Source organism: Nothobranchius furzeri, chromosome 2 (assembly GCF_043380555.1).
Source record: "Nothobranchius furzeri strain GRZ-AD chromosome 2, NfurGRZ-RIMD1, whole genome shotgun sequence".
Classification (NCBI taxonomy): domain Eukaryota; kingdom Metazoa; phylum Chordata; class Actinopteri; order Cyprinodontiformes; family Nothobranchiidae; genus Nothobranchius; species Nothobranchius furzeri.
In genome coordinates, this window is record NC_091742.1 from 65,672,538 (window position 1) to 65,693,744 (window position 21,207).

At 44.5% G+C, this 21,207-nt stretch overlaps 1 protein-coding gene and 17 pseudogenes across 1 annotated transcript in view; all 18 read left to right on the plus strand.

The window, feature by feature from the left end:
- Positions 1-217: 217 nt before the first annotated feature.
- On the plus strand, positions 218-336 carry LOC139067498 (5S ribosomal RNA; annotated as a pseudogene).
- Positions 337-691: 355 nt separating this feature from the next.
- LOC139068101 (5S ribosomal RNA) lies at positions 692-810 on the plus strand (annotated as a pseudogene).
- Positions 811-1,164: 354 nt separating this feature from the next.
- LOC139067179 (5S ribosomal RNA) lies at positions 1,165-1,283 on the plus strand (annotated as a pseudogene).
- Positions 1,284-1,638: 355 nt separating this feature from the next.
- On the plus strand, positions 1,639-1,757 carry LOC139067357 (5S ribosomal RNA; annotated as a pseudogene).
- A 357-nt stretch (positions 1,758-2,114) lies between these two features.
- Positions 2,115-2,233, plus strand: LOC139067154 (5S ribosomal RNA; annotated as a pseudogene).
- Positions 2,234-9,419: 7,186 nt separating this feature from the next.
- Positions 9,420-9,538, plus strand: LOC139067945 (5S ribosomal RNA; annotated as a pseudogene).
- Positions 9,539-9,891: 353 nt separating this feature from the next.
- Positions 9,892-10,010, plus strand: LOC139067788 (5S ribosomal RNA; annotated as a pseudogene).
- Positions 10,011-10,365: 355 nt separating this feature from the next.
- On the plus strand, positions 10,366-10,484 carry LOC139067246 (5S ribosomal RNA; annotated as a pseudogene).
- A 356-nt stretch (positions 10,485-10,840) lies between these two features.
- Positions 10,841-10,959, plus strand: LOC139066779 (5S ribosomal RNA; annotated as a pseudogene).
- Positions 10,960-11,312: 353 nt separating this feature from the next.
- On the plus strand, positions 11,313-11,431 carry LOC139067003 (5S ribosomal RNA; annotated as a pseudogene).
- Positions 11,432-11,786: 355 nt separating this feature from the next.
- On the plus strand, positions 11,787-11,905 carry LOC139067118 (5S ribosomal RNA; annotated as a pseudogene).
- A 354-nt stretch (positions 11,906-12,259) lies between these two features.
- Positions 12,260-12,378, plus strand: LOC139068085 (5S ribosomal RNA; annotated as a pseudogene).
- Positions 12,379-12,732: 354 nt separating this feature from the next.
- Positions 12,733-12,851, plus strand: LOC139067446 (5S ribosomal RNA; annotated as a pseudogene).
- A 342-nt stretch (positions 12,852-13,193) lies between these two features.
- Positions 13,194-13,312, plus strand: LOC139066730 (5S ribosomal RNA; annotated as a pseudogene).
- A 355-nt stretch (positions 13,313-13,667) lies between these two features.
- LOC139066692 (5S ribosomal RNA) lies at positions 13,668-13,786 on the plus strand (annotated as a pseudogene).
- Positions 13,787-14,141: 355 nt separating this feature from the next.
- LOC139067302 (5S ribosomal RNA) lies at positions 14,142-14,260 on the plus strand (annotated as a pseudogene).
- A 353-nt stretch (positions 14,261-14,613) lies between these two features.
- On the plus strand, positions 14,614-14,732 carry LOC139067816 (5S ribosomal RNA; annotated as a pseudogene).
- Positions 14,733-16,471: 1,739 nt separating this feature from the next.
- Positions 16,472-21,207, plus strand: part of LOC129157530 (zinc finger protein 420) — a 281,855-nt gene continuing 277,119 nt past the window's right edge. The window contains exon 1 of the mRNA XM_070547491.1: positions 16,472-16,511. The gene's annotated coding sequence lies outside the window, so the exon portion shown is untranslated. The remainder of the gene's footprint in view (positions 16,512-21,207) is intronic.

Sequence of the window (21,207 nt, forward strand, 5' to 3'; positions counted from 1 at the left end):
GTCCCTAGCAATAATGTCTCAGTGCTGGCATTTTAGAGACAAGAAATGGGGTGGGAGCCGATTGTTACTCGAAAAAAGAGCAACAGTGATGAAGACAACTGTTTAACTTAGCCTTTTACCTCCATATGCAAGAATCTAGTCTTTGCAGTGGGCGACACAATCATACTTTGACATATACACAAGGGATTTTTCAAAGATTTTTCAAGGTGTGTCATTCGGTTACGGCCATACCACCCTGAAAAAGCCCAATCCCGTCTGATCTCAGAAGCAATCCAGGGTTGGGCCTGGTCAGTACCTGTATGGGAGACCTCTTGGGAATACCAGGTGCTGTAACCTTTTTCACTAATTTGTTATAAAATACAGTTTTTTTCACTTCACCACATCTTTGAACAGCTTCGTCACTGAATAATTTTAAAGCCAGGTGTTCCACACGAACTGCACACATTTGTTGGTAATAAACCTCCTTTGATTTGTCCCTAGCACTAATGTCTCAGTGCTGGCATTTTAGAGACAAGAAATGGGGTGGGAGCCAATTGTTAGAGTCTAAAGAAGAGCAACAATGATGAAGACAACTGTTTAACTTAGCCTTTTACCTCTATATGCAAGAATCTAGTCTTTGCAGTGGGCGACACAATCATACCTTGACAAATACACAGGGGATTTTTCAGAGATTTTTCAAGGTTTTTCCTTCGCTTACGGCCATACCATCCTGAAAAAGCCCGATCCTGTCTCATCTTGGAAGCAATCCAGGGTTGGGCCTGGTCAGTACCTGTATGGGGGACCTCTTGGGTATACCAGGTGCTGTAAGCTTTTTCACTAATTTGTTATAAAATACAGTTTTTTTTCACTTCACCACATCTTTGAACAGCTTCGTCATTGAATAATTTTAAAGCCAGGTGTTCCACACGAACTGCACACACTTGTTGGTAATAAACCTCCTTTGATTTGTCCCTAGCAATAATGTCTCAGTGCTGGCATTTTAGAGACAAGAAATGGGGTGGGAGCCGATTGTTACTCGAAAAAAGAGCAACAGTGATGAAGACAACTGTTTAACTTAGCCTTTTACCTCCATATGCAAGAATCTAGTCTTTGCAGTGGACGACACAATCATACTTTGACATATACACAAGGGATTTTTCAGAGATTTTTCAAGGTGTTTTCTTCGCTTACGGCCATACCACCCTGAAAAAGCCCGATCCCGTCTGATCTCGGAAGCAATCCAGGGTTGGGCCTGGTCAGTACCTGTATGGGAGACCTCTTGGGAATACCAGGTGCTGTAAAAATTTTCACTAATTTGTTATAAAATACAGTTTTTTTCACTTCACCACAGCTTTGAACAGCTTCGTCATTGAATAATTTTAAAGCCAGGTGTTCCACACGAACTGCACACACTTGTTGGTAATAAACCTCCTTTGATTTGTCCCTAGCAATAATGTCTCAGTGCTGGCATTTTAGAGACAAGAAATGGGGTGGGAGCCAATTGTTAGAGTCTAAAGAAGAGCAACAATGATGAAGACAACTGTTTAACTTAGCCTTTTACCTCTATATGCAAGAATCTAGTCTTTGCAGTGGGCAACTCAATCATACCTTGACAAATACACAAGGGATTTTTCAGAGATTTTTCAAGGTTTTCCTTGTGCTTACAGCCATACCACCCCGAAAAAGCCCGGTCCCATCTGATCTCGGAAGCAATCCAGAGTTGGGCCTGGTCAGTACCTGTATGGGAGACCTCTTGGGAATACCAGGTGCTGTAAGCTTTTTCACTAATTTGTTATAAAATACAGTTTTTTTTTCACTTCACCACAGCTTTGAACAGCTTCGTCATTGAATAATTTTAAAGCCAGGTGTTCCACACGAACAGCACACACTTGTTGGTAATAAACCTCCTTTGATTTGTCCCTAGCAATAATGTCTCAGTGCTGGCATTTTAGAGACAAGAAATGGGGTGGGAGCCAATTGTTAGAGTCTAAAGAAGAGCAACAATGATGAAGACAACTGTTTAACTTAGCCTTTTACCTCTATGTGCAAGAATCTAGTCTTTGCAGTGGGCGACACAATCATACCTTGACAAATACACAAGGGATTTTTCAGAGATTTTTCAAGGTTTTTCCTTCGCTTACAGCCATACCACCCTGAAAAAGCCCAATCCCCTCTGATCTTGGAATCAATCCAGGGTTGGGCCTGGTCAGTACCTGTATGGGAGACCTCTTGGGAATACCAGGTGCTGTAACCTTTTTCACTAATTTGTTATAAAATACAGTTTTTTTCACTTCACCACAGCTTTGAACAGCTTAGTCATTGAATAATTTTAAAGCCAGGTGTTCCACACGAACTGCACACACTTGTTGGAAATAAACCTCCTTTGATTTGTCCCTAGCAATAACGTCTCAGTGCTGGCGTTTTAGAGACAAGAAATGGGGTGGGAGCCAATTGTTAGAGTCTAAAGAAGAGCAACAATGATGAAGACAACTGTTTAACTTAGCCTTTTACCTCTGTAACGTGAGGAAATATGGGTTTTCTGTCACAATGGTGGTGTTGGACGCAGCTGGGTCATAGCTGGGTCGCTGAGAACTTTCACCCACAGATTAAGACCTGAACGCCAGCGAGTCTGGGAGGAAACCATAACATCTGCCACCTGCAGTCTACCAGAAGATGTGTTTACATGAGTTGTACCCAGACCAAGTCAAAACATAAAGTTTAAACTTCTTTTTCTTGATTTTAATGTTAAAGTAACCATTATCATTTTGCTCATTATAAATGTGATTAATCAAATGAATGACTATTTAGCTTTGGGGTAATTATAATGGTTTAATGAATCCATTCTTAAATAATGTTGAGAATGTTTGTTACTGACCTTCACACACACTCAAGCACAAACATTCACACACATCCACACACACCTGCTCACAGTAAACTCCAGACACATTTGATGACGCACGTTTGCTTTGAGAAGAGAAAGGTTTTTGGTAAGTTTTCAGTCTTATGAGTCAGTTCGTGTTGGACAACGAGAGAGAACAGACCTGAAAACCAAAGGGGGGGCAGAGCCTGTTGGCTCGTTCTTCCCCCCTTTCACGCTGTTTCTGCCAAGCCAGGCAGAATAGCTGAATCGCGACTTCTAACGAAGACTCATTACCGAGTCTTTTGATTTCTGAGTGAATTAACTTAAGAAAGCGCATCGATAAAACGCTCTACCATCCACGTGTACCGAGGGCAACTCTGGACCGGTTCCGTTCGACACCTATGTCTCCTGTCAGCCGCCGGTGTCATCTGGATGAACCACAACATCCTCCACGGCCCGGATCCGAAAGAGGGTCCACAAGAGTTCGGTGAGACAGAGCACGGTTTTAGCGTTTGATGCAGTTCTCTGATAAGACCTAAGTTTATCCAAACCATCACTTCACTCAGACACCTGTTTCTTCTTGAAGCAAAATCAGACTCACACACGCATTCATGTCACAACATTCTCAATCTTCATAAATTCACCAGAAGGTCTATTTGAGCAAGAACAGCATATAAACTGTTAAAAGATTGTCCCACAAAGTTGCCAATGTGATTGTTATTTCCTGTTTGTCAATTTTCAAAATCATTAGTTTAATTTGAAGAATTAAAACTTTTAATCCTTCAAACTTGTTTCCTCATTGAACTGAAACACAGACACTCAGATATTATCGGCAGTTTATGGATGAAAACAACCTTTGAGTCTTCTGAACAATATAAAATTTGGTTATTGATTTATTAAAATTAATATTCCGAATTAATACGTAGCATGGTTTCTCTTTCATAAAAGAGCATAAATCCATAACGCTACATTTAATGGCGAGCGTATCCAGTCTTCTATATCTGCGATATGTCTGATTTCTTACATCTAAAAGCTACAAACAACGCTTTTCTCTGTGTTTCACTTTGATGTCTTATTTTGAACTTAACCGGAAATTGTTCCGCTGAAGTCACTCTTCCGGGAGGCGTCCTGGTGGAAACTTGACCGGGAAGATCTCCGATCTCAAATTGACCGCAAATTACAGACCTAACTTTGATTTATCCCATCTTCGCCTTCGGAGCGAACGTGTGAGTTGTGCTTTTGACTCAATTCTGTCCATTTTGACGCGCCGCCGCGTCTCTAGTCTAACCTCAGGTCGGAAAGCTACGTTTCCGCTCTGACCATTGCTGGGTGAGCTACCGTGAGCAGCTTATCCTCAGTTCCTAAAATTATCACTAAATTCTCCGAACCTCAGAACCGAGACTAAATTCTCGGACACCTTTCGTCTCAGTGTGTTGACACTGTGGGCGAGCTATTGTGGAAAATATCTCCATTGCATGAGCGACTTATAGAAGCCGAATCTAAACGGAATGCCCGGTGACACCTACTGTAGCTTGATTGCTAGGTAAACGTCGTAAAGCGAAGCATGGCCGTCACGCGTTACTGCATTCAGATTGCGTGCGTTTTTTAAACGGAATGCTCGGTGACACCTACCTTAGCTTGATTGCTAGGTAAACGTCGTAAAGCGAAGCACAGCCGTCACGCGTTACTGCATTCAGATTGCGTACGTTTTTTTTTAGAGTCCGTATTAAAAGTGGAGCGAGATGCCTACTTGTTAATCGGGAAGATTTAAGTCTGGTTGCTACAGACAAAGAACGCTAGGCCTGGCCGGAGAGCTAAGCTAGCGCCACAGTTAGACAAATAGGGAACGCGTCCCGTTAAATTGTCATCGTTTCTGGCACAGTCAGTCTGTGTCCTCACAAAACCCGCATTGGCGGTGATTCTTGTAAATCGCTACGGTGTGTAGAATCTACAGTTTGCTACGTTGTCCGTCTGATAACATCTCGGCAGCGTAGGGTTTGTTATTTTTTTTATTATTTTTATTTTGGACCGGTGGACGGGTCGGCTTTCACAGCCTCCGTTGCTCGGTTCCATGCCTTTTTCTTCCATCTTGTGAAGTTGTGTGTATTCATTTCTCTATCAACAATTCCTTGTTTTACCCTGTGTCATAAAGTTAAGTAGGCTACGGACAGTCCTTGTTTGTGTGAGACATATTAAGGAATCTGCCCGGAGTTTTACGTCGGCTCAGAAGGTAAAAACGCGAGTTGCTCTGAACTTAATGGGAGATGGACGAGACACGACAAAATCTTTCTTGCACTGTTACACCTGATGTAAGGTTCTCTGACGTTCTGCTTCCAGAACATGCCAAGACGCAGGAAATTCACCGGCCGAGCATCGCTGGTCCCTCCGCCCGCCCGAACGGGCCCGTTTTAGGCGGGTGCCGCCGGTCGGGAACAGTGGGGACTAGTGGCTGCGGTTCGGTGCCAGCTGCACTGGGTCGGAGGTGGTTCTGGTCTGCAATTCATGACGTGAATTCAAGCAACATGCTGTTTACAGTCATAACGCTTTTTCTTTACTTTTATTTCTTCCAGGGGGTCAAAAACCCACCATCAACATCAAGGTTTGAAATAAACAACACTTTCTCTGCTGCTTTTAAGCTGAATAAATCTCTTGAACCTATGGTTAACCTCTCTGACAAACAGGTTGTGCTTAACCCTTTGGTTCCTAATGCTTCTCCTCTGTCATCCATGTTAAAGGCTGAACATCTCTCCAGCATGGATGTGAAATCTTCAGGCTGTGACCCACCGCTTCAGTCAGAGGTCTGTTTTACTCGTCAGTCCGCCTCATGCACAAACCAGCTTCTTTATCGGGGCGTGATGGAAACGTCAGCCGCCTTGAAACACTTGTGGTCTCCGGACGGAGCTACCATGCCATTTAAGGGGTTTGTGCCCGGACATCTTGACCTTTATGTGAATGACCTTGTCACTTTTCAGTTTGTGACCTCTGCTAATACGGTGGCCAATTCTTTTCTCCTTTCACAGGGGTGTGACTTAGTCTCGGGCCTCTGTGCTCTCTTTCCTGTGATTTCTCTTACAGGTGACCACGACGACACAGAAAACCCTGCGGTTTCCAGCAGTCCTGTGGTCAGTGGCGATATTAAAGGTGGCTCGGTGGTTGCTGCGCACACCTCTCTCACGGGCTCGGGAAGGCCACCCGGCCCGGGAGGTGTAGGTGCGTGCAGTGATGCTATGCTCGGGGCCCCTCCTGACAAAGGGGGGGTGCTGAGTGGCTCTGAGTTTTCCGTTGCGGACTTCAACCGGTTCGGGGGAACGCCTCCTCCGAGCGGGCGGGTCATTGCAGAAATCGACACTGACCTTCCACCAATTCAGCTGACAACATTGACCTCCGACCCGGAGTTAGGTGCTGCACCTTCTACGGGGCGGAGTTCTAGTCAGTCTGTAAATACTCTGGTTAAACCGGGTTTTTCTGATTCAGTGTGGGAACCTCCATCATTCTTGGGAATAAAGTATTCTTGGCTTCAGTTTTCAGGACAGACCATGTTCCTAAAGCTAGTGTCATGTCTGTATCTGATTCTAAACATAGCTAGGTTTGCTTTGACACCCGTGACACAACCATCCTTGGATCACTCCTTTTCAGAACCTCCAAGTCCAACACCTCCAGGTCTTTGGACATCTGAACACCTACTCTTTCAGCACGATTCAGGTGACAATGTGCATCTTCTTGGTATTAGGGCTTTTAAGAGCTTAAGAACTGTTCTTTGTTATGCTTCTCCTGTCTCACAGACACGGCATAAGTTTGAGAAACCAAAGGGGGGTGGGGGGCCTCCTCCTGCTTTGCGAGCATCATTTTCGCATTTCCAGTTCACTACTATTTCTGATCACAACAAAGTCGCCTCCGTAAAGCTGCAACACAACTTTGAGCAGGTAAAATCAGGTTCTGATCTAACAGCTAAACCATCAGCTTCGCTCCAGTTCCAAACGGGACCCTCAGGTAAATTCAAACAAGTTTCCCTGTGGGTTCGTAACACAAGATACAAACAGTTTGATAACCAAATCGCTTATGAGCCTGCTCCCACAGATACGTCCAAACTCGTGTCTCTGTGGGTCCGCAATACCAGATTCAAGACTCTATTCTGACCGGATTCTTTTCCACTGACTGGTGGACCGTTACAAATTCTCTCGTTTGTGGGATGAATTTTTAACAAATGTGATATCCTTTGGGTTTTTTTTTTCAGGTTACCTGCCTCCAGCCAGGGTCCTGTTACTAACTCACATCTTTAGGGATTACTAACCTACTGATTTACATTTTTAGAACTGATTTACATCTCTATCTTTTTATTAGTGCTTTGTGTAGCATGGTTATATTTGATTACAAATTTGATTTTATTTTGTTACTATTTCCCTTAAAGGGCCACAAGCCAATTTGCCCTTCATTTTCATGATTATTTCTTTTATATATATGCCTTTAATTAGTGCAGCCTGCTGAGTTTCACATATCAGTTAGGATTTACTTTCTTTTATTTGTGTTTTCTCTGCATCACGTTTTTACATGACATGTAGAACAGGGTGCAGAACATTTCTTCTTTAGATAATTCACAGAAGGCATCCACATTTTCCCAGAGGCACCCATAGATAGGTTTTGATTGATTTCTTTGTTTTGCATCAAATGCTATCTATCGTGTGGGCTGTCTCACTTTGTCTCCTTCTCCGAGCTCGTATGGACTACATCCCATCAGAGGGGTCGTCTTCACCATCCTTCAACTGGTTTCCTGTCGCATGGGGCTTCGGTCGTGGTTCGAGATGGGTCGAGGTCTGCGCTGGACTTCGCCTGGACTACGCCTGGGGAATACATCACCTGCCCAGCTCCGTGTGGCACACGAGCTGCTTATCCTTTGCATACCTTTGCATTATTGCTGATGAAAATTAACTGCTATTGAAATAGCTCTGCTTTCAAGATTCCTAAGTGGATTACTTTACAATGATTGCAACAGTTTTGGCCTTAATCATCTGATCAGGATAGACTCCCTTCTACACGAGACCTGTGGTGACGCTTCATCGTTCCTGCCTTCATCTGGGATGTCTACCTTCACGAGTACATCACGTTATTGTGGTTGTGACGTCAGGTGGCCTCTGCTTGACCTCCATGTCGTCACAAAAAGGGGGGAATGTAACGTGAGGAAATATGGGTTTTCTGTCACAATGGTGGTGTTGGACGCAGCTGGGTCATAGCTGGGTCGCTGAGAACTTTCACCCACAGATTAAGACCTGAACGCCAGCGAGTCTGGGAGGAAACCATAACATCTGCCACCTGCAGTCTACCAGAAGATGTGTTTACATGAGTTGTACCCAGACCAAGTCAAAACATAAAGTTTAAACTTCTTTTTCTTGATTTTAATGTTAAAGTAACCATTATCATTTTGCTCATTATAAATGTGATTAATCAAATGAATGACTATTTAGCTTTGGGGTAATTATAATGGTTTAATGAATCCATTCTTAAATAATGTTGAGAATGTTTGTTACTGACCTTCACACACACTCAAGCACAAACATTCACACACATCCACACACACCTGCTCACAGTAAACTCCAGACACATTTGATGACGCACGTTTGCTTTGAGAAGAGAAAGGTTTTTGGTAAGTTTTCAGTCTTATGAGTCAGTTCGTGTTGGACAACGAGAGAGAACAGACCTGAAAACCAAAGGGGGGGCAGAGCCTGTTGGCTCGTTCTTCCCCCCTTTCACGCTGTTTCTGCCAAGCCAGGCAGAATAGCTGAATCGCGACTTCTAACGAAGACTCATTACCGAGTCTTTTGATTTCTGAGTGAATTAACTTAAGAAAGCGCATCGATAAAACGCTCTACCATCCACGTGTACCGAGGGCAACTCTGGACCGGTTCCGTTCGACACCTATGTCTCCTGTCAGCCGCCGGTGTCATCTGGATGAACCACAACATCCTCCACGGCCCGGATCCGAAAGAGGGTCCACAAGAGTTCGGTGAGACAGAGCACGGTTTTAGCGTTTGATGCAGTTCTCTGATAAGACCTAAGTTTATCCAAACCATCACTTCACTCAGACACCTGTTTCTTCTTGAAGCAAAATCAGACTCACACACGCATTCATGTCACAACATTCTCAATCTTCATAAATTCACCAGAAGGTCTATTTGAGCAAGAACAGCATATAAACTGTTAAAAGATTGTCCCACAAAGTTGCCAATGTGATTGTTATTTCCTGTTTGTCAATTTTCAAAATCATTAGTTTAATTTGAAGAATTAAAACTTTTAATCCTTCAAACTTGTTTCCTCATTGAACTGAAACACAGACACTCAGATATTATCGGCAGTTTATGGATGAAAACAACCTTTGAGTCTTCTGAACAATATAAAATTTGGTTATTGATTTATTAAAATTAATATTCCGAATTAATACGTAGCATGGTTTCTCTTTCATAAATGAGCATAAATCCATAACGCTACACCTCTATGTGCAAGAATCTAGTCTTTGCAGTGGGTGACACAATCATACCTTGACAAATACACAAGGGATTTTTCAGAGATTTTTCAAGGTTTTTCCTTCGCTTGCAGCCATACCACCCTGAAAAAGCCCGACCCCCTCTGATCTCAGAATCAATCCAGGTTTGGGCCTGGTCAGTACCTGTATGGGAGACCTTTTGGGAATACCAGGTGCTGTAAGCTTTTTCACTAATTTGTTATAAAATACAGTTTTTTTCACTTCAACGCATCTTTGAACAGCTTCGTCATTGAATAATTTTAAAGCCAGGTGTTCCACACGAACTGCACACACTTGTTGGTAATAAACCTCCTTTGATTTGTCCCTAGCAATAATGTCTCAGTGCTGGCATTTTAGAGACAAGAAATGGGGTGGGAGCCGATTGTTACTCGAAAAAAGAGCAACAGTGATGAAGACAACTGTTTAACTTAGCCTTTTACCTCCATATGCAAGAATCTAGTCTTTGCAGTGGGCGACACAATCATACTTTGACATATACACAAGGGATTTTTCAGAGATTTTTCAAGGTGTGTCATTCGCTTACGGCCATACCACCCTGAAAAAGCCCGATCCCGTCTGATCTCAGAAGCAATCCAAGGTTGGGACTGGTCAGTACCTGTATGGGAGACCTCTTGGGAATACCAGGTGCTGTAAGCTTTTTCACAAATTTTTTATAAAATACAGTTTTTTTCACTTCACCACATCTTTGAACAGCTTCGTCACTGAAAAATTTTAAAGCCAGGTGTTCCACACGAACTGCACACACTTGTTGGTAATAAACCTCCTTTGATTTGTCCCTAGCACTAATGTCTCAGTGCTGGCATTTTAGAGACAAGAAATGGGGTGGGAGCCAATTGTTAGAGTCTAAAGAAGAGCAACAATGATGAAGACAACTGTTTAACTTAGCCTTTTACCTCTATATGCAAGAATCTAGTCTTTGCAGTGGGCGACACAATCATACCTTGACAAATACACAGGGGATTTTTCAGAGATTTTTCAAGGTTTTTCCTTCGCTTACGGCCATACCACCCTGAAAAAGCCCGATCCTGTCTGATCTCGGAAGCAATCCAGGGTTGGGCCTGGTCAGTACCTGTATGGGAGACCTCTTGGGTATACCAGGTGCTGTAAGCTTTTTCACTAATTTGTTATAAAATACAGTTTTTTTTCACTTCACCACATCTTTGAACAGCTTCGTCATTGAATAATTTTAAAGCCAGGTGTTCCACACGAACTGCACACACTTGTTGATGATAAACCTCCTTTGATTTGTCCCTAGCAATAATGTCTCAGTGCTGGCATTTTAGAGACAAGAAATGGGGTGGGAGCCAATTGTTAGAAACTAAAGAAGAGCAACAATTATGAAGACAACTGTTTGACTTAGCCTTTTACCTCTATATGCAATAATCTAGTCTTTGCAGTGGGCGACACAATCATACCTTGACAAATACACAAGGGATTTTCAAGAGATGTTTCAAGGTTTTTCCTTCGCTTACAGCCATACCACCCTGAAAAAGCCCGATCCCCTCTGATCTTGGAATCAATCCAGGGTTGGGCCTGGTCAGTACCTGTATGGGAGACCTCTTGGGAATACCAGGTGCTGTAAGCTTTTTCACTAATTTGTTATAAAATACAGTTTTTTTCACTTCACCACATCTTTGAACAGCTTCGTCATTGAATAATTTTAAAGCCAGGTGTTCCACACGAACTGCACACACTTGTTGGTAATAAACCTCCTTTGATTTGTCCCTAGCAATAATGTCTCAGTGCTGGCATTTTAGAGACAAGAAATGGGGTGGGAGCCGATTGTTACTCGAAAAAAGAGCAACAGTGATGAAGACAACTGTTTAACTTAGCCTTTTACCTCCATATGCAAGAATCTAGTCTTTGCAGTGGGCGACACAATCATACTTTGACATATACACAAGGGATTTTTCAGAGATTTTTCAAGGTGTTTTCTTCGCTTACGGCCATACCACCCTGAAAAAGCCCGATCCCGTCTGATCTCGGAAGCAATCCAGGGTTGGGCCTGGTCAGTACTTGTATGGGAGACCTCTTGGGAATACCAGGTGCTGTAAAATTTTTCACTAATTTGTTATAAAATACAGTTTTTTTCACTTCACCACAGCTTTGAACAGCTTCGTCATTGAATAATTTTAAAGCCAGGTGTTCCACACGAACTGCACACACTTGTTGGTAATAAACCTCCTTTGATTTGTCCCTAGCAATAATGTCTCAGTGCTGGCATTTTAGAGACAAGAAATGGGGTGGGAGCCAATTGTTAGAGTCTAAAGAAGAGCAACAATGATGAAGACAACTGTTTAACTTAGCCTTTTACCTCTATGTGCAAGAATCTAGTCTTTGCAGTGGGCGACACAATCATACCTTGACAAATTTACAAGGGATTTTTCAGAGATTTTTCAAGGTTTTTCCTTCGCTTACAGCCATACCACCCTGAAAAAGCCCAATCCCCTCTGATCTTGGAATCAATCCAGGGTTGGGCCTGGTCAATACCTGTATGGGAGACCTCTTGGGAATACCAGGTGCTGTAAGCTTTTTCACTAATTTGTTATAAAATACAGTTTTTTTCACTTCACCACAGCTTTGAACAGCTTAGTCATTGAATAATTTTAAAGCCAGGTGTTCCACACGAACTGCACACACTTGTTGGAAATAAACCTCCTTTGATTTGTCCCTAGCAATAATGTCTCAGTGCTGGCATTTTAGAGACAAGAAATGGGGTGGGAGCCAATTGTTAGAGTCTAAAGAAGAGCAACAATGATGAAGACAACTGTTTAACTTAGCCTTTTACCTCTATATGCAAGAATCTAGTCTTTGCAGTGGGCGACACAATCATACCTTGACAAATACACAAGGGATTTTTCAGAGATTTTTCAAGGTTTTCCTTCGCTTACAGCCATACCACCCTGAAAAAGCCCGGCCCCCTCTGATCTCAGAATCAATCCAGGTTTGGGCCTGGTCAGTACCTGTATGGGAGACCTTTTGGAAATACCAGGTGCTGTAAGCTTTTTCACTAATTTGTTATAAAATACAGTTTTTTTCACTTCACCGCATCTTTGAACAGCTTCGTCATTGAATAATTTTAAAGCCAGGTGTTCCACACGAACTGCACACACTTGTTGGTAATAAACCTCCTTTGATTTGTCCCTAGCAATAATGTCTCAGTGCTGGCATTTTAGAGACAAGAAATGGGGTGGGAGCCGATTGTTACTCGAAAAAAAAAGCAACAGTGATGAAGACAACTGTTTAACTTAGCCTTTTACCTCCATATGCAAGAATCTAGTCTTTGCAGTGGGCGACACAATCATACTTTGACATATACACAAGGGATTTTTCAGAGATTTTTCAAGGTGTGTCCTTCGCTTACGGCCATACCACCCTGAAAAAGCCCGATCCCGTCTGATCTCGGAAGCAATCCAGGGTTGGGCCTGGTCAGTACCTGTATATGAGACCTCTTGGGAATACCAGGTGCTGTAAGCTTTTTCACTAATTTGTTATAAAATACAGTTTTTTTCACTTCACCACAGCTTTGAACAGCTTCGTCATTGAATAATTTTAAAGCCAGGTGTTCCATACGAACTGCACACACTTGTTGGTAATAAACCTCCTTTGATTTGTCCCTAGCAATAATGTCTCAGTGCTGGCATTTTAGAGACAAGAAATGGGGTGGGAGCCGATTGTTACTCGAAAAAAGAGCAACAGTGATGAAGACAACTGTTTAACTTAGCCTTTTACCTCCATATGCAAGAATCTAGTCTTTGCAGTGGGCGACACAATCATACTTTGACATTTACACAAGAGATTTTTCAAGGTGTGTCCTTCGCTTACGGCCATACCACCCTGAAAAAGCCCGATCCCGTCTGATCTCGAAAGCAATCCAGGGTTGGGCCTGGTGAGTACCTGTATGGGAGACCTCTTGGGAATACCAGGTGCTGTAAGCTTTTTCACTAATTTGTTATAAAATACAGTTTTTTTCACTTCACCACAGCTTTGAACAGCTTCGTCATTGAATAATTTTAAAGCCAGGTGTTCCACACGAACTGCACACACTTGTTGGTAATAAACCTCCTTTGATTTGTCCCTAGCAATAATGTCTCAGTGCTGGCATTTTAGAGACAAGAAATGGGGTGGGAGCCAATTGTTAGAGTCTAAAGAAGAGCAACAATGATGAAGACAACTGTTTAACTTAGCCTTTTGACTCTATGTGCAAGAATCTAGTCTTTGCAGTGGGCGACACAATCATACCTTGACAAATACACAGGGGATTTTTCAGAGATTTTTCAAGGTTTTTCCTTCGCTTACAGCCATACCACCCTGAAAAAGCCCGATCCCATCTGATCTCGGAATCAATCCAGGGTTGGGCCTGGTCAGTGCCTGTATGGGAGACCTCTTGGGAATACCAGGTGCTGTAAGCGTTTTCACTAATTTGTTATAAAATACAGTTTTTTTCACTTCACCACATCTTTGAACAGCTTCGTCATTGAATAATTTTAAAGCCAGGTGTTCCACACGAACTGCACACACTTGTTGGTAATAAACCTCCTTTGATTTGTCCCTAGCAATAATGTCTCAGTGCTGGCATTTTAGAGACAAGAAATGGGGTGGGAGCCGATTGTTACTCGAAAAAAGAGCAACAGTGATGAAGACAACTGTTTAACTTAGCCTTTTACCTCCATATGCAAGAATCTAGTCTTTGCAGTGGGCGACACAATCATACTTTGACATATACACAAGGGATTTTTCAGAGAGTTTTTTCAAGGTGTGTTTTTCGCTTACAGCCATACCACCCTGAAAAATCCCGATCCCGTCTGATCTCGGAAGCAATCCAGGGTTGAGTCTGGTCAGTACCTGTATGGGAGACCTCTTGGGAATACCAGGTGCTGTAAGCTTTTTCACTAATTTGTTATAAAATACAGTTTTTTTCACTTCACCACATCTTTGAACAGCTTCGTCATTGAATAATTTTAAAGCCAGGTGTTCCACACGAACTGCACACACTTGTTGGTAATAAACCTCCTTTTATTTGTCCCTAGCAATAATGTCTCAGTGCTGGCATTTTAGACAAGAAATGGGGTGGGATCCAATTGTTAGAGTCTAAAGAAGAGCAACAATGATGAAGACAACTGTTTAACTTAGCCTTTTACCTCTATATGCAAGAATCTAGTCTTTGCAGTGGGCGACACAATCATACCTTGACAAATACACAAGGGATTTTCCAGAGATGTTTCAAGGTTTTTCCTTCATTTACAGCCATACCACCCTGAAAAAGCCCGATCCCCTCTGATCTTGGAATCAATCCAGGGTTGGGCCTGGTCAGTACCTGTACGGGAGACCTCTTGGGAATACCAGGTGCTGTATGCTTTTTCACTAATTTGTTATAAAATACAGTTTTTTTCACTTCACCACATCTTTGAACAGCTTCGTCATTGAATAATTTTAAAGCCAGGTGTTCCACACGAACTGCACACACTTGTTGGTAATAAACCTCTGTTGAGGGTCTGACCTCATGAGGAAATTACTATGCAGTGATTTTCTCCAAAATGACTGTGCTTAAATTGCTCTGAAAAGCAAATAATCACATCAGCGCCAAGAAACTTCATTTCCCATGATGCTTTGCACACGGAAGCATTGGGATGATGTCACCGCCTAATACCAGAAACACGTTCTGCGCATGTGCGGGAGGCGGGAGCTTGGAGCTTTCCCGCGACTTCAAAGACTATAAATCATGAATGAGACAAAGAAACCTCGTTCTTTTGCCCAGGATACCTGGCGGTAAGGACACGCTTGTCGAACGCTCCGACAACTTGAGCACGCGGAAGCTCTAAGTGCCCAAGTTGAGCCACGAAACCGCTACAAAGCCACTCGAACTCCATCAGGACCTGACTGGGAACGAGCGGAGCTCCATCCAGCTCTCAGAGACGCTGTAAGTTGTCAAACTCAGCACAAAAGAAACTTCGTTCTCTTTGTGTCCAGCCCGTGGAGAAACACTCGTGGAGCCAAACAACGGAGAAAGCATCAAACCGACGGATGACGCTGAAAACTGCGGAGAAAAACGGAGAACCGTCAAATCATAACAGCGGGGGACGCCTCGCTCTTCTGGTGATCAGGAAACTCATTTTTCTCTCTCCTTTTCTCCTCCCGTTTCCTCTATAGTCCAGAATAAGCAATAAAACCGCGCTATTGCTTAAAAAGTAGCTTCGTGTTTTCCTCTTTCGCTCCCAATTCGTCCTTCGGGTCATTTTGAAAGAATAAACTGCTTATTGATCATTGTTTGGTATCTTTAAATGTTTTTTCTGCTTGGCCACGTGGTTAAACTAAAAGATATTATTCGTGATTAATCCTTTGTGTTGTTTCATGATCCTTTGAAATGTTTTGAGTGATTTAAGGTTAAGTTACTGATGATTCTAAGTGCCTTGGAAGTTAAAGTGCAAGTTGCCACTCACACTTTAGCCAGACAAAGGGGTCAGCCATCTTGCATACAGACACCATTTTAGAAACACACAAACATACATACACACAAAACACCTTGAACATTATTTTGAATATACATCCTTTTAATCATATCACATGGTTATTATTCATTTATGCCACTGTTTATTCATTTGACAAATTGTTAATTAAACGTTATAAAATTCAGATTTTGGTCTCCAGTAGCTTTGTTGTGTCGAAGAGAAGTCTCTGCTCCAAGGATTCTACGAACTTCAAGAAAGACTGATAAGAGTTTTGGATTCAATTTTTCCCCGGTTAAAGGGGAATGGTGCCCCGTATATCTAAGAATATCTTAATTAATTAATAAATCAGTAAATATTCCCATATTTACAGAATTTATTGAAGAGTCCAAAAGTAAGTTAAAGCTTACAAATTGTTCGCTCCTAATAACCCCAACATTAATTGGTGCCCCGTGTGAGGCTTGGATACACAGAGACTTTCTATCCGGCACAAACAAACAAATAAATCCAAAGAGCCTGAATTAAAAATAATCAGTTGTTCAGCCTTGAACCAGCAACAGAGTGGTGCTGATTTCGCTGAGCAGGAAGCTGCATCGAACTCTCACCAGTAACTCAGTGCTTCTTTAAAGGTGCAACGTGTAAATTAATTCTGGTTGACCTTTTAGGTTAAAAATTCAGTTTTTCCTTAAAGGTGCAACGTGTAATTAATTCTGGCTAACCTTTTAGGTTAAAATTCAGCTTTTCCTTAAAGGTGCAACGTGTAATTAATTCTGGCTAACCTTTTAGGTTAAAATTCAGTTTTTCCTTAAAGGTGCAACGTGTAATTAACTCTGGCTAACATTTTAGGTTAAAATTCAGTTCCTCATTAAAGGTGCAGTATGTAAGTGATTCTGACTTACCCTTTTAGGCTAAAATTAACTGCTAATTTAGCGACTTTAACTCACAGTGGCTATTAAAACTAACTGAAACCTTCACTCAAAGACTGATAACACCCTGTTTGCTAATATTCTGAAGGAATAACTAGCATATTTAACACCACAAGTGTTTTAAGACGTTGCTACGGCAACGCACCAGCTTTTGCTAAAATACTGAAAGGAATAGTATTTTAAGCGTCAGTCACGGCATTCCGTGCAATCTTAAAATGCTAAAACCTGTGCGCACAAAGGTTAATTTAGTGTTTTTCTGCTACAAAGCTAGCAGTTGCTGCCCAAAAGGTGCAGTTTGAGCTATCTGCAGAAGCTCTACTAGGCTATTTTTGTTCGGTTGTTAAAATGGAGGGACAGAGTAGTGAACTGACCAACTCCCAGCAACCAGGTGGCGCTGCGGCCCACGACTATGAACCTGGCCTACTTTCTGGACAAATATTTTCCAAACTGGTCGCGGTTGCTCGAGAACCCGACTACCCTTCTAGGGATTTCACTGAAGAACAGCTTGACGCTGTAATTGATCAAATAGAAAACCCGGATGGTACAAAACCAATCCAGGTTCACTTAGCTAAGTTAGCCTTGATCCTCTATCAGAGAGAACTCCAACATGATCGAGAGATCATGAAGCTCCAGAGCATGCTAGCTGAAAGGCAGCAAAATGGAAGGCAGAAGGATGACGAGGAGGAAGACAGCACCGATTCTGGGGAAGATGGGGAGAAGACCCCGCCCCCTTTTGCTGATGACAACAGACAGTGGGAAGGGGGGAACACCGTGACTCTGAGGCTGAGCCAGAGTGCTCTCCCACACCGGTACGAAAGCAAGCCGGCAAAGCCAACCAGGGTCCGCCCAGGACGATCGCCAAAGACCAATTGGTTTCCTCCACCCAATGAAGCGAGGGACCGCCGTCCCGCCGTAAAGGTAGGCTATCTCCTGATACGTCTCCATACGATAATCAACAGTATGTGGTGTGGGACTCTCTGGACGGACGCACGCCGCAAGGGAGAGATGAAGCTTATCTGTCCCAACCTTCGGCCCAGTTCCCTACACACACTATAGGGCATTCAGGACCACTTAGGGGCCGAGGGCAGTTCGCCCTCGAACCCCAGGTTGGACCACCACCCTCATCTTCACGGCCTTCTCAATCAGTGAGAAGTCAACCAGCTGAGCGGCACCTCTATTTAGACCGCTCCCCCAGTCCACGAAGGGTGCAAGGTGCCGATTGGGGTTATGCACCCCAACCTGCACCTCAACCATCCACCCATCCTAGCTACTCCGGTATTCGGCATGCCGGCAACCAGCTGCATGACAGAGCATACTACGCAGACGTGCCCCAGGAGGAGGACCTCCCAGGACACCCACGTGACATGCCAGCAGCCCGCCACAACATGCCGGACCCCGATTTGGGCCCCAGGAGTCAACATTGGGAGCCCAGAGCACACCAGCGATATCCAGCGCCCTCTGAGACAGACCGTGGGTCAGAGTCCGAGGATGACGCGCCGTACCGTGAGTCAGGGCTCCGTGTACGTCAAATTGAATCGCTAGCTAAAGACATAGAACGCTTTGATCCTAACACCAATGAATCCAATGTCGACAATTATCTCAGGGAGATAGAACGTTGTCTGCTTGATCTTCCAGCACCCTCTTCAAGGGAAAAGCTCAAGCTAATTTGGAAAACCACATCTAGAACGGTGCACGGTTTCATGGAAACTCTACCATCTGACATTCGAGATCGGTACTCCTCGCTCTGCCGAGCGTTGAGGGATGAATACGCCACGTATGCAGACTCCGCGTCAGCTACAATGGGGGCCTTCTCCATCAAACACGGGAGAAACGAACCCCCCAGAGAGTATTATCGCCGACTCAAAGGTGCTTATTTCCAAGGTCGAAACGGCCCTGGGCTCGAGGAAGACCCTGCCTTCAGATCCCTGTTCATTCACAACCTGCACGAGTGTGTTCGCTCCGAAGTCTCAATGTATTGTCGGATGAAGAAACTGACAACTCAGGAGATTAGGAGATACGCTCAACAGGCTTGGGAAGCCGGCGGAAAGCCCCAAAAGCCTGACGCACATCACTGCGTCATGCACCTAGCTCCCGACGCCGAGCCGCGTTTGGAGCTTGAAGGCACAGAAGCTCCACCCACTAAGCCAAAATCTGCTAAACCTAGACCTGCTAAACCGCGAGAGCAGTTCCAATCTCCTCAACAGGGGAAGGGGGGTGCTGATTGGCCGCCTAGGTCTGGACAATCAGACAGGAAGTGGCCCAACCAAAACCAACGGCAGGCAGGTCGGAACAGTGGAAGGTTTAAGGAGCGCCGCCAACAGGTAGGTCCCGAACGCGAGTCCGCAGGTGAGTACTTGACTAAAGCCGACGTCCAGGAGATGTTTCAGCAGTTTCTGGCTAAACAGAAGGAACAGCTGAGATCTGCAGAAGAGACCCCTGCACCAAAGTCTTCTTCTAAGAAGCCAGACCCAGAGCCAACGTCCGCATGACTAGGCGTGGCTCAAACCCCCAGCGTGGCCAGGACCTACCTGATCAGCTGGGGGAACACTACTGGTAGATCACAGGAGTCTCCTGAAATCTACCCCCCAGAGAAACCTGATACTAAATTTCTGAAGTTCCTTGGTGACTTAACAAACCTTGATCATGCTCGCCGTTTGTACTGTAGCACCATCATAGGTGGATGCATACAGGTTGATGCTCTGCTGGATACCGGCTCAGAAATCACCCTGATGTGCTCCACACTGTTCCGTCGCGTGTCTGACACCATGCAGTCGCTCGGGAAACCAGTCCAGGTAGAACCCTGTGACCTGAAAATCACCAGCTATACCCAGACCCGGGAGTGTATCACTCACCGGGCGTGGCTGGACATCACCTTCCAAGACATGACTCTGGTTCACCCGTTTTATGTCTGCCAGCTAGACACTGAACCACTTCTCATTGGTCAGGACCTGCTTGAACGTATAGCTCCCCTCATCGACTGCCAGAAGGGTCAACTGTGGGCCCAGGTGGACACACCTAAGCCCTGGAACCCGGATAGCAGCCGACCATCCTCCATTCTTGAAGTCAGCCTAAGTGAGCCGCAAAACCCTTGTTCCAAGGTCATGCCCCTCCCTACGGCTCCCACAGACGATGACCGCCTGCAAAGGCACGAAACCGCTCCTGGAACTCCTCTCCGCACACATTCATCTTTTCTCTGCTCGCTGAAGAACGTCAGCCTGCAGCCATATGCACCACACATAGTTGGTGGTCTTACCATCAACTGCACCCACATCTCAGATGCTCACCTTGCTCTTTGGTCGGAAAAGTCAGCCATCAGCCAGCAGACGTTTGAACACCTGCGTCAGAAGGACCCCCTTCTTTTCAGTGTGACACGTAGCCATCGGCTCTTGTCACCTACTTGGCCGCAGAGGCTCCTGAAAGCGCCAGAGGTCTGCTCCCTGACTATCCAGCTTGGAGCAAGACAGCTCACACATACATTCAGCATCATACCACAGCTTGATCCACCTGCACTCATCGGAGCAGATCTGCTGGTTCGACTAGGTGCCCAGCTGGACACTTGCAATCAAGTCCTTTGGGCCCGGGCCACACCATCCTCTGAGCCTCGCTCAGAAGGCCGTGAACACTTGCTGTCCGGACAGACCATTCCACTGGCCTGCCGTGCAGTGGTTGAGGCCAGCACGGTTCTGCCCCCACTGGTCAAAGGAGTGCCTGTTCGTCTGACTCTGATGAAGCATCAGAAGCTGCCAGGCACACAGGCCTTCTTCCAGCCATCACCACACTTCTTGGAGCTCAACTTAGCCATCTGTGGCACGCCACTCTTGGAGCTGAACAATCGTTCTGCCTACTTGTTGGTCGAAAATCCGACCCGGAGTCCTATCCACATGCCGGCAGGAAAGCCCTTGGGCATGCTGATAGATAGCTCATTCCATGACTTCGAACTTTCAGTCCCCGTGATCAGACAACTTTCGTTGTTCTTGAACGACAGACAGGTTGGTGTAGACACAGTCAGTACTTTCCCCTCACAAATGATTACCATCAAACGGCATGAAGCCCTTCCTGAGGAACCCATTTGCAGTGCAACCTTAGATACTGACGGCGGTCAGTGTCTAACGGTTTTTGCAATAAATACTCAACCCTCTGAGTCACCGGTTGAAAGCCCGGAACACCAGAGACCCTCCTCCTCTGAACCTTATGACGGCTTCGAGGCCGAAGTCAGCCAGCAACTTGACAAAGCGGATGCGCTGGAGTCAGAGGAGCAGAGAGCAGAGCTTAGAAGCCTGTTCTATGAGTTTCAGTCCGTCTTGTCCAGGGACTCCCTGGACTGTGGACTCACAAACCTGCATACGGTTCGCATTCCAACGAACCCGAATGCCCCTCCTACTTTTGTACGTCAGTACAAGATTCCCCTCGCTGCTTATGAGTCGATTCAAGAGATCCTCGATCAGCTGAAGGAGAAAAACA